Source organism: Myodes glareolus, chromosome 10 (genome assembly GCF_982192425.1).
Source record: "Myodes glareolus chromosome 10, mMyoGla1.1, whole genome shotgun sequence".
Classification (NCBI taxonomy): domain Eukaryota; kingdom Metazoa; phylum Chordata; class Mammalia; order Rodentia; family Cricetidae; genus Myodes; species Myodes glareolus.
The window spans coordinates 52,463,032-52,476,032 of NC_142035.1; the positions used below are offsets into that span (position 1 = coordinate 52,463,032).

General features: G+C 38.9%; 1 non-coding gene across 1 annotated transcript; it reads right to left on the reverse strand.

Annotated features, from left to right (window-relative positions):
- Positions 1-11,915: 11,915 nt before the first annotated feature.
- Trnai-aau (transfer RNA isoleucine (anticodon AAU)) lies at positions 11,916-11,989 on the reverse strand. The gene has a single exon. It is a non-coding gene; the product is annotated as a tRNA-Ile (tRNA).
- Between the last annotated feature and the right edge of the window lie 1,012 nt (positions 11,990-13,001).

Here is a 13,001-nt window from a genome sequence, read left to right on the forward strand (position 1 = left end):
ATGATGATGCTCTGCTCAGATGATGTTGGAGATGGAACCCAGAGTTTCACTCTACCAATTGATCCACATCCCCAGCCATGAAAACATTTTAGTCTGTAGTACATATTTTACAGCTGTTTAAAGAGAACTGTAAAAATGCAGGCTCAAACTAAACTAACGATTTCCCTTTTAAATCTAGGCAATAGCAAATAAAACACATGGTGGGGAGGGAGAGAAAGAGGGAGAGGGAGAGGGTGAGGAGGAGAGTTTAACAGCTACATCTCCAGGCAGACCAGAGCTGGGGAGAACACTGCTTTTACATAATGGGTTGATTTGGATGATCTTGCTATTAACCCCAAGAATCCTATGCCATGCAGCAGCTGGCAGCTTTCATTTAAATTGGAAAAGAAAGGTGAGACTTTTGTGATGACAGAACAAACCATCCACAACTTCTGCATAATAGAAAAGATGGTACCTTTGGAGGAAGAATTAAATCCATAAAAGAACAGTAAAAACAAATGTCTAAGTTTTAAAATATTTCTACCAGAAAACGAGCAACAAAATATAGTGCAGATCAAATACAGATGGGCAAGAGGGGAGTTGCAACAGCGGATTGGCAGAGGAGTTAAGGACCTCTGTCCTGAAGGAAAGCCAGTACAAGGCAGAAGGGCCAATTTCTCTAAAGATTGGCCCTTAGCTTTCTGTAATAATCAATAAAAGGAATGTTGGATGCCTAGTCTCTAGCTAGTGTGAGATCATCCATGCTCCTTAGGGTGAGACACACAAGCAAAGGGAAAGAAATATGGGAAGGACCAGGCCCTAGAGCCAGGAAGAAACATAGTATCTCAATACTTCTAGTCAGTTCCCTTTCCATATGGTCCAGGGTTGGACCAAGGCAGGGCAAGGATATTTGTCCAACATAATAGGAGAGGATTAGACAATATTTAAAGACTCTGTGTGAATTATAGTTGTTTATACTTTCACTGGGCTAAAATAGAGAGTAGTTTGCTGCCATGTGTGTGTATGTGTCTGTGTATTTCTGTAAATCTATCACTCTACACACAGTGGAGTGTTTTTATGTCTTACACATTTCTCCTCCCACCTATAGGCAGTGGTGTCTTCCGAATCAGAGGCAGTATTGCAGGCATGGATCAGAGTGTCGAGAACTTCCGCTTACCTCATTTGCTTAGTTTCCTATGTACAGTTCATGTAAGAAATAGTTCTCACTTCACAGACAAAAATAATATGATTAGTTCTGAAGCCAAATATGAGTGACTGTGGTCCAGGAACACAGACTCAGATACCATGTTTCAATGTGGCAACAGTTCAGTTTTCGAATAACAGAACAAAGAAAATCATAAATCAAGATACCTTTCAAATCAATAGAAGTGTTAGGTAGATGGGTCACCGAACAGTAGGAAAACCTCAGCTATAGGCTTTGGTGCTACCCAATAGCATCGTTAGCTTTTGGTTGGTGGAAGCTATGGGTTTATTTGTACATTCCAAAGCTACATACAGAGGTAGGAAACAAAAGGCTACTAAGGGGGCTAAGGGTACCCCAAAATAATTTGTCCCTAGGCTTGAAAAATTTCTCTCTGCATCGTTAAGATCTCATCAGCAGCCTTGTGGTAACAGCTTCTTTTCAGGGGCTCCCAGTACAGTACCTATCTGTATAATAGGTATATGATTTTCATTTTCCCCAAGCTTAGTGATAGATCTAAAAATAACAAACACCATTTCAACCCTGTTGTCGCTATCCAAAACATCTTTCTTTGCATCCGCCTGCCTTTCCTGATTTCTCCTCCTTCTTCTTTCCCTTTCTCTGATTCCCTTCACTCAGTCTCCTTCCTCCTCTCTTTCCATGCATGGTGCTCTTATTAGAATCTAGTGTGGCTTTTATGAGGCGCCCACGTGACAGCTCTCACACACCTGCAACTCCAGCTCTGTGGAATCCAATGCTCTCCTCTGGCTTCTGTGGGCAGCGGGCACTCATATCACGGTGCACTGTCGTCTCTGGTTTCCAGTGTCGTTGAAGAACCCAGCTGCCATTCCTATCCAGTCTCCAGCTTGCCACCAGCTGTGAATGATGCTGGTCATCTGTTTAATTCCTCTTAGAAACCTAAGTGTCGGAAATTTTGCTATGATGTTCCTTGGTGGGGGTTTTTTTGCCCCCATTTTCATTCATAATTGTAGCTAACATAGGAAATATGAATGTATTCTGGAAACTTGTGTCCTACTGTGAACTTTAGATATTATATAATTTTAGGTTCTCCTTCTGGAATTTCCATTAGTCATATGTTAAGTTTTCTGGCTTGGTTGTCTATCTTAAAATAAATACTTTCCCTTTTTGTTTTATTCTATTCTGGTTGATTTTTCACTATTATGCTTTAAAATTACCCACATTTGTATATTTAAATTTCTATAATTTCTTTGCTTTTTGCTTACATTTTTATTTTTTTATGAAAAATCTCTCTGATGTGTTGATTCACTGTTTTCTTCCCAAAGCATTCTGCTTTTGTACTAGAGCTAAAATACCCTCACTATTGCTCTCTGGATAATTCATTATAAATTTTCCTTTTCAATCATTACTGTTTTTAGTTCTCATTTATATTTTTCATGCTGAAATTATTTGATTGTTTCTCATCCTTAAGAAAATCTGTGAAGCTAGGTGGATTCTCTTTGTGCTCATGGGGTCTGCCAAATAGTGATCTGGTAGTGGGGTGATGAGGACAATCTCAGGAATCATGTAGACATCTGTAGAAAAGGCCTCTGGTACCTCCATTTGCTTTCAGAGAGAGAATCTTTGAGTTCATTAAAAACCTAAGAGTATGAAACTGCCAAATTTTGCCAAGACAAGGTAGGACAGTCTTTTAAAAGTCCCTGCTTCTCAAAAATATCTGCGAGATATACCAGGACTATAGGCAAAAGTTGGATGCCTCAATATTACAGAAAAACCTAGGGTGACTGTCCAGGAAATCAGATGTTCCTATCATTAGAAAACATTTTGCCCTTCTGGGGTCTTTGATGGAGTTAAAGACTAAATAATTAGACTTAAATTTTTCCTTAGTTATGACAAAAAAGGTAAATTAGATATGAAACTTTAGACTCACAAACATAAGATTGATGATAGAACATTTTCTCTGATGTTGTCAAATAAAAATGGATTAAATAGTGAAAAAAAAACCTGAGAGTGTAATTGTCTGGAATATTTTAGAAATGAAGCCCAATTTATTAAATTCCCAGATGTTTCCTTAATTCTGTTTCAAACTCAAGAGCCTCTCTTATGAAATGCAAATCGAAACAACTCTGAGATTCAATCTTACACAAAGATCAAAAACACTGATGACAACTTATGCTCGAGAGGTTGTGAGTTAAAGGGAACACTTCTGCATTGCTGGTGGGAGTGCAAGCTGGTACAGCTGCTTTGGATTTCTTTATGCGATTTCTCAGTAAATTAGGAAACAACCTTCCTCAAGACCCAGCAATACCACTTTTGGGTATATACTCAAAGGATGCTCAATGTTCCACAAGGACATGTGCTCAACTATGTTCATAGCAGCATCGTTTGTCATAACCAAGACCTGGAAACAACCTAAATGCCCCTTAACTGAAGAATGGATAAGAAAAATATGGTACATTTTTACACAATGGAATACTATACAGCAAAAAATAGTAGTAGTAGTAGTAGTAATAATAATAATAATAATAATAATGACATCTTGAAATTTGTGGGCAAATGGATGGATCTAGAAAAGATTATATTGAGTGAGGTAACCCAGACCCAGAAAGACAAATACCATATATACTCACTCAGAAGGGTCTGTTAGACATAAAACAAAAACAAAACAAAACAAAACAAAACAAAACAAAACAAAACATCAGCCAAACAGCATACAATTCACAATCCCAGAGAACCTAAACAACAAAGAGGACTCTAAGAGAGACATACATGGATCTAATGTACATGGTAAGTAGAAAAAAGACAAGATAACTTGAGTAAATTGGGAGTGGGCAGAAAGGGAGGGGAGAGGAAGGGAGGAGGGCAGAGAAAAATATATAGCTCAATAAAAACAATAAAAAGTATATAGATATATTTTTTAAAAGAGTCCCTCTTCTCTTGGTATCTAGATACCCTCATAGTTATACTCAATATTTACAAAAAAAGAGCACTCTCCAGAAATGTTAAATTGGAAGGTAACTGATCATCTTCAGAAAGGCTCTATTTTCAACACATGTTCAGTTCAGATTCATGTAAGTAAAGTAAAAATTAATCTCTAAAATAAAAATCTGATCAGTAAATGTTTAAACTGAAGAGTTTGAGAACTGATGAGAGAAATACTCCAGATATCCATAAAAATTATCATTACTTGTCTAAAAATTTCCCTTTATGACAGCTCCCTTGTCTCTATTCCTTTTTTTTGCAACACACATCTTACCAAATCTTTATTTATTTATTTATTTATTAAAAATTTTCACCTCCTCCCCACCTCACTTTTCCCTTCCCCTCCCCACCTCCCTCTTCCTCTCTAGTCCTAAGAGCAGTCAGGGTTCCCTGCCCCACGGGAAGTCCAAGGTCCTCCCCACTTTATCCAGGTCTATAAAGGTGAGCATCAAAACAAACCAGGCTCCCACAAAGTCAGTCCATGCAGTAGAATCAAAACCCAGTGCCATTGTCCTTGGCTTCTCAGTCAGTCCTCATTGTCAGCCACATTCAGAGTGTCCAGTTTGATCACATGCTCCATCACTCCCAGTCCAGCTGGTCTTGGTGAGCTCCCATTAGATCAGTCCCACTGTCTCAGTGGGTGGACGCACCCCTTGTGGTCCTGACTTTCTTGCTCATGTTCTCCTTCCTTCTGCTCCTCATTTGGACCTTCCAAGCCTTTACAGGCCAGAGAGACATAATGGAATGGTCTTTCCCCTGAAAACAAAGAGCTTGTCTGGCATTTAAAGTTATACCATACAATACATCTGTGAATTGGGAATCTGTAGTCAAGAATTTAATCATAAAGACATTGCCTCAATGATGAATCTTATTAGGGTTAGGGTATTAAGTGTACCTCCCAAAAGGCTCATGTACTGGGGTTTGGGGGCCAGCTGGTGGTGAACTTGAGAAGGTGAGCTTAGCTAGAGGAAGTAGATTACTGGGCTGTATGAGGTCACCTGGCTATGACATCTGTCACCCTGATCATTGTGACTGATCTGGCTGACTTTGACGGATAGGCAGGTGCCCTTCCCTCCCTCATCACTCACTGTGCATCCTTTCTGAACTTGGAGAATCTCAGAATGTGAGGGTGACCTTCCCAGAGAGAAAACTGTTCTTCTGCCATGAGTACAATAACTTTGTTCCCTCCCTGAAACCTCCAAACAAGCTCTCAAGGAAGTAGGTCACCGGTAGACAGTCCATGGGTCATCTTGTTCTGGCTCCTGCCTGTCTTTCTCTGCTTCCTGACCACATTAGACAAAGGAGATAATTTGTCAGAAGCTTCTTCCATCCCAATGCTCTCTTTAAGCTCATGGACTAAGCAATAATTGACGAAACCTTTTGAAATCATAAGCCATAATCTTCCCCCTCAAGTTATTTGTGTTAGGAACTCTTTCACACTTATGAAAGGGTTTCTAATATTGATCTATATTTAAGATTTATGTGAAATTAGAGAAGTTTGAAGTGGATTCAGCATGTGGTGGTAACCATGGTTATCTTCAGATGTAGTCATCAACAAATTTACTTTAGGAAACTGCTCAGTGGTAGGGAAACGTTCACCAAATACATCAAAGAGAAGAATACTCAGTGCTCACATGAATATAGATATATTGGAAATATTGGGATACCTAATAATTCATGGAGAATAGGTGAAGTAGTTAGGAGAGACTTATCTCAGTTGTGAAGAATAAGTAGTCATATGATCAGTGTTGTTCTGTTCTAATTAGTAGATATAACAACACCCCCAGATCAATTTCCATGTAATTTACATGCTCTATAGATAAAGTTCAGTAATATTTGCAATGTTACAAAAACATCCAGCATCCAAGGAAAGAAACTACCAAAGACTTTTTGTTCACCAGGCATAAAAATAATCAGGAAAACAAGGACAAGAAAACAAAACCTGAGCAAGTCAACAAGTTACACTGGCATTAGAGTAAGAAAATAATGAGTACATAAAAGCAGATCTCATGATTTTGTTTCCTATGTTCCCAAAGTTAGACATGTGAAAAATATAAAAAAGAGACTTAGAAATGAAAACTACAGCTTCTAAGATTAAAAACACATTGAAGGGGATTAACTACAAATCAAAAGTCAAAGAGCAGATATGTGAACTTAAAGACATTTCAGTCTAATATAATTTAGTATAAACTGTCAAAAATGAAACATAAGGAGAACAAGGTGAAGTGAACAGAGCTTAAGTGTTCTGCAGGGCGATTAAATGGTCAAATATTAGAGGGTGGAGTGCCCAAAGGAGAGGAAAGAGAACACGGGAATCTACTGGTGTCCATAAGGACTCGAAATTGCCCAATTTGCTAAGATCTGTAATCTAAAGACCCTAGAATCTCAGTTACCCCCAAGCACATAAACACAATGAACACAATACCAAGAAACATCAAAATAAAACAACTCAAAACTAGTAACAGCATAACACCCTACCCCTAGCCAAGAGGCCACTCCCAACTGACAGATACTGGTGGAAGGAAATCAGTTTTCTTCAAGGAGAAAACACTGGGTATATCAACCACATCCAGGGCAGATCCAATGCTCAGAAGTAGTTACATAAAGTGGACTTCATGTTTGTCTGTTGTTATTTTTGAAAAAGAGAAAATAGCATGAAGTTGGGTGTGTATGGGGGGGTGCAGTGAAGGACCTGGAAGGAGTTGGGGAAGGAAAAATAATACAATCAAAATAAATTGTGTGAGATTCTCAAAGAATAAATAAAAACATTTAAAAACCTAGTAATAAAGAGACAACTTTATAAGTAACTACAGGAGGGCGCAGACTTAGTGATTAAGAGCGTTTGTTATTCTTGCAGAGAACCTAGGTTCAGTTCCCAGCACCCACAGGGTGGCTCACAACCACTCACAACTTCAGTTTGAGAGGATCCAAACCTGTCTTTGTCTGACTTCTGTGGACACCAAACACACACATGGTGTGCGTACATACATGGAAGCAAGACACTTATACACATAAAATCAATCTCTAAAAAATACTTTTAAAGTAACTGCAGAAACTGACATTAGTTTTGGAGTGGTTGCTGGCCTAAAATTTAGATTAAACCAACAGCCAGATGTGGATGAACCAAAAGACCAGCCTCCTTTCCTACAGACTCTGACTTAGGATATCTGAAGGGGGAGTTGTGGAATCTCCCCATGAGCCAGTGCTAGAAATGACTACGTTAGGCAAGATTAGCATGGAGCCACACTTTCTCCCTTGATTCTATGAGGACCCTCAACCTCCTCCTAATTCAACTCTTGCCACCAACTTCACTCCTCTCCCACTTGCCTAGTCTTCAGCTATGCCAAAGATGCTAATACCTCAGGACATATGGACCCCAATTGTGAGTTTTTTGTAATTGAGCGTTTCTTCCCTCCCTGTTTCTTCTTCTGTGTCTTCAATCGCTGTAGCACCTTTGATCTCTGAAATCAAAACAATGTGAAGCTCCCAGGAAAGTACAAAGAGATCTTCCTTGACTGGGAGCCAGGTCAAGGGCACAGAAGGGAACACATCGGCTGCATGGCAGGAGGGTCCTGGGGTTTCACAGGCAAGATTTATTTGTGGAAACATGGCTCCGGTGGATTCACTAATGTAACCCCGTGTCCCCCACTTTCTCATTGTATTTCACTCCATCTATGGACAACTGGTACTATCCTGTTTTGGTTTTAGAGAGGTGATTACAGCTTACAATAGAGTTGTTTATTTTTGTCATCCAAATTTCTACAAAGATGTTTCAGATAAGCAGTTCACTGCCGTCTTTGATCTCAGCTATCAGCTTCAAAGTATAACATTTAAAAATAATTCTGTGTGTTTTCTATTATTTTGGCTGTTTTGCGTGCATGGAGACTTATTTGAAGATGTCTTTTCTGGTTTTGAGCGTTTTTATAAGACAGTCAATTTATACATTTGTCCTTCGTGGTAAAATTCCATTGTTGCCTAAATATCCAAGATTTTATTGATAGCTGTGTTGTTCTCTCTACATAAAATTGGTAGCAAATTGGAGTGGATGCTCAATCCTAATGTTCCTCAGTAGGCATAGGATTTTGTTTTTCTTTCTTTGTTATAAGAACTCTTGAAGGAAAATGGTTCTTATGTGTGAGCATGAGTGTAAGTATGAGTGTGTGTGTGTGTGTGTGTGTGTGTGTGTGTGTGTGTGTGTGTGCATTTGACTGGATTGACTGGATCTAGAATATTTAACAATGTCTCTTCTATATAATGGTAGATAAGCTTTTTTCTTATTTTTAAAATGGCATTCTTTTAAGCCATTTTTGTTATTTGTTTTTATTTTATATGTCTTTGGGTTTTGCCTGTGTGTATATATGTGTGTCATGTTTGTGCCTGGTACCCCCCAGAGGTCAGAAGAGGTCATTTGATCACAGGGAACTGAAGCTACTATGAGCAACCACGTGGGTTCTGGGAATTGAACCCGAGTTCTCTGGAAGAGCAGCAAGCACTCTTAACTACCAAGCCATTTCTTTAGCCCCAGCTTTTCTGCTTTTTTTTAATGGCAGGTCTAAGGGGAAAAATGTGCTAATGAATAGTCTGTTGTGAAAGGTACCCAAATATGTCTCCAGAGTCTAATTAGTGATACATAATTTATTTAGAATTTCTTGGTTTGTAATCAAAGTCACAGTTTAAAAGAATGGGTGTAGTCAGGAAGCAGTAGACTCATCAACTGTCCTGGGTTTCCATATCCTGCAAGCCCAACAACGTGACCTTGGGCAATATTCTTCATGCTCTTGTTTATTCATCCACATGTCCACAAGCATGTGGAGGATCTTCTTGAAGAACTTGTTGAGAACAGAAGTTTTGCTTTTGTAAAGTGTGGATTGCATGAGCTGTGACCTATTTATCTCTAACTGTGGTGGCAGATGTGGTTGGGTCTCAAATTCTGTGCTCTGAAATCCCCTAAAAGTTTACCAAGGCTATTCTTTCCTTACAAGACACTGATGGAGGCAGAGAAAGTTTTGTGAGGTTTAGCCTTAGCATCATGATGTCTTAACTGAAAATTCATTAGACTGTACCACAGTCTACATGTCTTGACTCTACTCTCCTTCCATCCTTCCTCTTAGTGCCCAATTTGTTCATACTCTGATGTCTCTTTCAAACTTATCTTCTTTCTTCCTTGCTTTCTCTTCCAGACATCAACTCTAATAGAAATCCCAGCAGATCTAATCTCATCTTAGTGTTTGTTCTTAGACTTCCTTGAGGAATATATATCCTAGTAGAGGGAATAAGAAAGAAATATGTAAATAATGAGGTATTTTCAGATACCAGTCATTATTCAGTAGTAACTAAGTATAGTGGGATGGTGTGGTTTCCGGGGGGGGGGGGGGCATTGTTCTTTAGTTTGAATGGCAGATGCGATTACTCCAAGGAAGTGACACTTCTCTTTTGACTGAAAGATGAAATGTGCAGCTAGAAGGGTTTCATTTTAGATTTAACTAGACTCCTCTTCTTGTTAAGTGGTGAGAGGTGCAAAGCATGATCCATGAATTAATCTTTTTACTTTTTAGATTTTATTAAGAAACATTGAGGACCTCCACGGGACCAGGCCCAAGTCAGTGACCTCCACTGGAGCAGTTATGAGGGAGCAATCCCCAAGGGAGCAGGCCTGAGCCAGCGAACTCTGTGGGACCAGGCCCGAGCCACTGACATCCACAAGAACAGGTAAAAGTCAGCAACCTCTCTGGGGCCAGGTCCAGGCCAGCAATCTCTACAGGAGGAGGCCCAAACCAGCGACCTCTGCCAGAGTAGGCCCAAGTCAGCGACTTCCATGGGAGCAGGAGCAAGGCAGTGACATCCACAAAAGAAAACCACCTCCATAGGACCAGGCCTGCGCCAGAGACCTCTGCGGGAGCAGGCCCAAGCAAGCAACTTCCATGGGAACAGATCCAATTGACCTCCTGGATTGCAGAGCAACCTCTTGGAGAGCTGAGCAACCTCCAGGAATGACTAATGACCTCCAGCTTGACTGGAAATGTGGCCCTAACTCCACTATAAGGATCAGCCATCTAAGCTTTGGATTCACTGGAACATGGAAAAGTGATCACCAGAGACATGACCAATCAGAAAAAATAATGGGTAGACAAGATAAAAACACACTCAATACCACAAAGAGCAACATGACATCAACAAAAATTAGTGACTCTAAAACAGAAAGACTTCAACACCCCAATACAGGGGAAGCAGAGGTAAAAGACCTAAAAATTAACTTTAGGAGAATGTTTGAGCCCCTTAAAGAGGAAATGAAAAATTCTCTCCAAGAAATGGAAGAAAAGAAAAACAAAAAATTGGAAGAAATCAACAAATCCCTTATATCCCTTAAAGAAAACCAAGAAAAAGCAATCAAACAGATAAAAGAAACAATTCAAGATTTGAATACTGACATAGAGGCAATAAAAAAAACACAAACTGAGGGAATTTTGGAGACAGGAAATACGAGAAAATGATCAGAAGTCACTAATGCAAGCATAAACAAGAAATGGAAGAGAGAATCTCAAGTACTGAGGATAAGATAGAAAAATTAGACTTACCAGTCAAATAAAACATTAAATCTAACAGATGCTTAGTACAAAATATCCAAAAAATATGAAATACCATGAAAAGACCAAACCTAAGAATAATAGGGAAAGAAGGAGAAGTCCAAATCCAAAATCATGGAAATATATTCAACAAAATCATAGAAAAAAACTTCCCAATCTAAAGAAAGATATGAGTATGAAGATTCAAGAAGCTGAGAGAATACCAAATAGACTGGACAAAAAAGTCCCATCACTATATAATAATCAAAACACTAAACATACAAAATAAAAAAGAACATTAAGAGCTGCAAAGGAAAAAGGCCAAGTAACATATAAAGGCAGACCTCTCAGAATTACACCTGACTTCTCAATGGAAACAATGAAAGCCAGAAGGTCCTGGGCAAGCATTGATACAAATATTAAGAGACCATGGATGACAGCCCAGACTACTATACCTAGCAAAACTTTCAATCACCATCGATGGACAAAACAAGATATTTCATAATAGAACCAGATTTAACCAATGCCTAACCACAAACCTAGCCCTACATAAAATAATAGAAGGAAAACTCTAACCCAAGGAAGTCAGCTACATCCACAAAAACACAGATGATTGATGATCTCACAGCAGCAAATCCCAAAGAAGGGGAAAATGTACACAACAACATCAACTACTTCCTGATGATTGGGGACACTGTTAATGAGGTCTTTCATGGAATATCCTGTGTGGTAGGTCCATCTCAGCCAGCAGTCCTGAAGCTTTCATGGATGTTGGGCCATCTGGGCCATTGCTTCAGGGGGTCTTCTTTGATCAAACCATATTAGCTGGTATAAAATCCACAGATTTCTATCCTCTGTAGAAATAAAAGAACATTTTTTTCCAAAGCATCATATCCTAAGACCAAAATTTTGAAGTCAAGTTATCTTTAAAATATGTATGTTGGCTTAGCTTAGCAGCCCATACAATGAAATGTCTCTCTGTGCTTAGCTTATTCATAGTCAAAAAATTTAAAGAAAATATAATAATATACATAATCCAGACTCTGTGTATTTTCCATCTTTATGTGGCTTATTTTTCTTTACTCTTTAATTTATGACTGTCTGTATTCTGTTTCTTTAAAGGCTTTGTTTCATTCTTTTTTCTATTTTTTCCATTCAAAAATTTACACTTTCTCCCCTCTTCCCAATCCCCTCAAAGGAATTATGTGTTCTGGCCAATATGGGGATCAAACCTGTGACCTTGGCGTTATTAGCACCACGCTCTAACCAACTGAGCTAACCAGCCAGCTACTGTTTTATTCTTTAAAACTGTTTATTTCTTTTTGTAAATGCCTATACTCTTTTTCTCCTCTCTCACAAGCCTGCGTACATTTTTAAACACACTATGACATGTTCAAGGGTTTATTTTTGTCTGAATCTGTCTTTACTGCATATCTGTAATCATTTTCTGATCAGGGTGACTTTTAAAATGGTAAGCAGCTTGATCACAGTGGTCCTGGATGCTGGCTCTGCCTTTCTCAGTCTTTCAATATGGTAGAGGTACCTTTACTGCCAGCTCTGGGACTGCCAGGTAAGAGCCACGCTCACCACCTCAACTCTGGTAAGCAGTTGTCCCAGGTTGCCACCAAGTTACTTGTAGCATACTGTCCACAAACCCTGCACAATAAAGGAACTTCCGGAGGCAGCACAATTCCTGACTTCAAACTCTACTACAGAACTACAGTACTGAAAACACCCTGGCATTGTCATAAAAACAGTTAGGAGGATCAATGGAACTGAACTGAAGATCTGGATATCAGTCCACACACCTATGAACACTTGATTTTTGACAAAGAACAAAACATATAAAATGGAAAAAGAAAACATATTCAACAAATGGTGTTCTCATAACTGGATATTAACATGTAGAAGAGTGAAAATAGATCCATATCTATTTCCATGCACAAAACTAAAGTCTAAAGGGATCTAAGACCTCAACATAAAACCAACCACACTGAACATCATAGAAGAGAAAGTGGGAAGTACACTTGAATCCATTGGCACAGGAAACTACTTTCTAAATAAAACCCCAGTAGCACAGACACTGAGAGAAACAATAAATGGAACATTTTGAAACTGAGAAGCTTTTATAAAGCAAAGGACATGGTCAACAAGACAAAATGGCAGTCTATAGAATAGGAAAATATCTTCATCAACCCCACATCGGACAGAGGATTGGTCTCCAAAATATACAAAGAACTCAAGAAATTGGTCATCAAAAAAACAAATAGTCCAATAAAATAATAATGGGGTATAGA